The sequence below is a fragment of the Henckelia pumila genome, chromosome 2, assembly GCF_033568475.1.
Source record: "Henckelia pumila isolate YLH828 chromosome 2, ASM3356847v2, whole genome shotgun sequence".
In the NCBI taxonomy this organism is placed as follows: Eukaryota; Viridiplantae; Streptophyta; class Magnoliopsida; order Lamiales; family Gesneriaceae; genus Henckelia; species Henckelia pumila.
In genome coordinates this window covers 86,888,032-86,891,598 of record NC_133121.1, presented here as the reverse complement: position 1 = coordinate 86,891,598, position 3,567 = coordinate 86,888,032, and the positions used below count along the sequence as shown (strand labels likewise).

At 37.1% G+C, this 3,567-nt stretch overlaps 1 non-coding gene across 1 annotated transcript; it reads right to left on the bottom strand.

Moving 5' to 3' along the window:
* Nucleotides 1-3,461: 3,461 nt before the first annotated feature.
* Nucleotides 3,462-3,567, bottom strand: LOC140885904 (small nucleolar RNA R71). The gene has a single exon (XR_012151317.1). It is a non-coding gene; the product is annotated as a small nucleolar RNA R71 (small nucleolar RNA).

Genomic DNA, 3,567 nt, shown 5'->3' with positions numbered 1-3,567 from the left:
CAGAATATAGCGTTATGCCGTCAGTTTAAAGTTTGGATATTGTATCGTTTGAATGTAATCGCACCGAGCTTTGAATGAGGTTTTGAATACCGATATTGATCTTGTGACTTCTTATTTTAGATTGAATCGAAGTCAGTGGGGTTGTGAGATTGCAGCTTTGATCAGTTTGGAAGATTTGAGCTGATATAGTATCGATTTTCTTACTTATTGATCGAAGAACTTGATTAGATATTGAATTGAGATTTGTTGTTTTACAGATTGAAGATTGTGAAAAGACAAGAAGGTATAAGACGACTTTGGAATGAAATAGGACGATTAACTCGAATCCGAATTGATTCGAGTGTCCTAGAAGAAATCACATATTGCATGTTTAAATGTTTACTCGATATATGATTGAAATGATATTTGAGTGCATGAGAATACATATGCATTCATATTGAGCCGAATGATTATTTATTTTGAATTAGACGATCTGGAGATTTTAGCTGAGTGGCCTTGGTAGGCGAATTACTACCAATGTCGATTAACTCTCTATACTGCTCTAGAGTCTAGAGGATTAAAATATACCTCGTCCACCTCGAAAGAGGAGTTTGGTGTGATTGTTGGACATTTTAACCTCGGGATCCCAAACCGAAGAAAGAAAGAAAGAAGAATTCCTTTTGATTATCTGAGTCTGATAATTCAGAAGTTTTAAAGTCATGCATATCATTTTAATTCCGCAGTTGAATGAATTACTTGAGTTATATGTGGAATTTGATTATATATCATGTTTTGATATATTATGTGATATTGTATGCTAGTCTCTTCTTCTGAGAATATTATTTTCACCAGATTATCCGGCTATTGTCTTTGTTTGTATGTGTACTTGGCAACAGGTGGGGCAGGAACGAGCCAGAGAACTCATGGATAGGTGATCGAGAGGATAGAAGTGAGGCCCTTGGTTTAGGAGTTGAATTTATTTTCAAACTCTATTTGTATTTTTGATTGTAAACTTAGATTGAAAGAATGTTCTATTAGTTTGGATTAGATGTGTAACTTTATAACTATCTTGTGTTGTAATATGCATGTTGGATGTGTTGATGCATGTTTTAGATTGAAGATTTGAATTGTTGTTGAAAGTTGGAAAGCCGACTCTGTTTCTGATGTTTTCTGTGCAGAGGGCGCGCTCGATCACACGAGTTCGTAGGATCAAGCGCGGCCCTTAAATTTGTTGAGGCAGTGGACCTATATAAAATGGTGCGCTCGATCCCACAAGTTTGTAGGATCGAGTGCAACACTTGAATTTTTTCGGCAGTGTTTGATGCTTGGATGACGCACTCGATCCTACGAACTCGTGCGATCGAGCGCGACACTATTCATCCGGAAACACTATTCAAAAAAAAAATCTTTTGGCTTTTGATTAATGATGTTTAATTTTTGATTATTCGATATTATCCGATTAGAACCGAGGTCCGTAGATTTTTAGTGATACGGTGATTGTCTGCTTATAGGCTTGGACTAGAGTGCTTTTATCGCTAGTGATAAGTGCATTTTGTGCACTTAATTTGTATTGATATTATGGGATAATTGTTTGGTTTCGAGCGGAATTATGTGGAATTTGTTGTTGTTGGTGTTGGATATCAAGAAATACAAGAGAGATCTAATTTATGATGGATGGAATCAAGGGAGTCAAGAAAAGGGTGAAGATAGTTTAGATGGTTCAAGATTGTGAAGAAAAGTGAATTTTTCCAGAGGTCTATGCGCGCCCGTGCCTGGACTTGGCGCGCCCGCGCGTCAACTGAAGAGAAGAGAGAAATGGGTCAGAGAGCTATGCGCGCCCGCACGTGGTTCAGGTGCGCCCGTGCATGATTTAGTAAAAAGAAAGTTTCGAGGCAGAGCTCTATGCGCGCCCGCGCCTGATCTGGCGTGCCCGCGCGTCGCTATATGTGTGACGAGGTGTTTGTGTAATTTTGGAAACTTTTGGATATCTTTGGAATTTGTTTGGACGAATTTTAGGAGAGTATTTAAGGGATTTTTCAGACTGAATAACGCCCTATCTAGCCGCCAATACACAATATTCTTGAGAGCACTTTTGTGAGTTTTTGGGATCAAGAATTGAAGATTGTTTGGAACGAAGACGAAGACTTTTCGACCGGACACGGAAGAAAGACTACGGCTTTGTTATTTCTTTATTTATTTTTTTTGATTATTGAATTATGTTTGAAATCTTAAACATGATTTGTGTTGAGATGAATTTGAGTATGAACTAAACTTTTTATGTCTAGAGGTTGATGTATTTATTCAGAATCCGGCACTCGAGAGAGGGGACTTAGAATAGGATCAATAGAATTCACACTATTAATTGTTTATATGACTCAGGAGAGCTTATAGCTTTAATAGAGCCTAGAAAGAACATTGTTTTACACATATCATTACAAGTAGATTTTTAATAGGGATATTGGAATCGATTTGTGATTGACACATTCTATTTGATACTCGGGAGAGGAAAATAGTATAATCTATGTGTTCTTGGTTATTAATTGAGATGAACTCATGAAAATAGATTAATTAGGAATGAATATTTTTGAGACCAGGTGAAATCAAAACCTCTAGACTATTTCTCTCTGATTGAGAATCTCTTAAGGATTATGTGTGTGCGCGTTTTACAAACTTTACTATTTATTTAATTGTTCAGCAAATTTCCAAAGTTTGATTTTCTAGATAAAATTAAGACTATTTTAATTACAAGTATTGAATATTTTCAAATTACTCCTTGTGGGATCGACACTCTCTCTTTCACTATATTAAAACTTGACACTCGTACGCTTGCAAGTATTTTTCACAACAAGTTTTTGGCGCCGTTGCCGGGGAGTAATTTTTGATTTTGTTTAGTCTTGTTACCAATTAGTCTAAGTTTTAATTTAGAGTTTTTATTTCATATTATTTTAAGTACTAATTAATTTCTTCTTATTTTTAATTGCAGTCTATGCGACGATCTCAAAGTGCTAATTCTCTATTATTTGGTCCGAAGATCGAGCGCACTGCACGTGCTCTAAAAAGATTTAGAAGAGAAGAATTAAGAAACATGGCTGAAGAAGAAGCACAACAAGCTCCTCTGGTGCCAATCAAAGATCACTTCAGGACGACGATCCAGGCTCACTATTCTGGAATCGCTCGAGGGACCATTAATGCCAACAACTTTGAGTTGAAGCCGGCCTTAATCATCATGGTTCAGCAGAACCAATTCAATGGAACTGCCACAGCTGATCCTCACTTGCACTTGCGCAACTTTTTAGAGATTACTAATACGGTAAAAATAAATGGTGTTTCTGAGGATATAATACGTTTACGCTTGTTTCCTTTTTCTCTCAGGGACAAGGCACGGAGCTGGTTGCAGTCATTGCCGTTAGGAAGCATAACAACTTGGGAGGGCATGGCTGTGAAATTTTTAAAGAAGTTCTTTCCACCATCCAAGGCAACCCAGCTGAATATTGAGATCAGTACCTTTCAACAGCATGATTCAGAACAGTTATATGAGGCATGGGAAAGGTACAAAGATTTGTTACGGCGTTGTCCTAATCATAATTT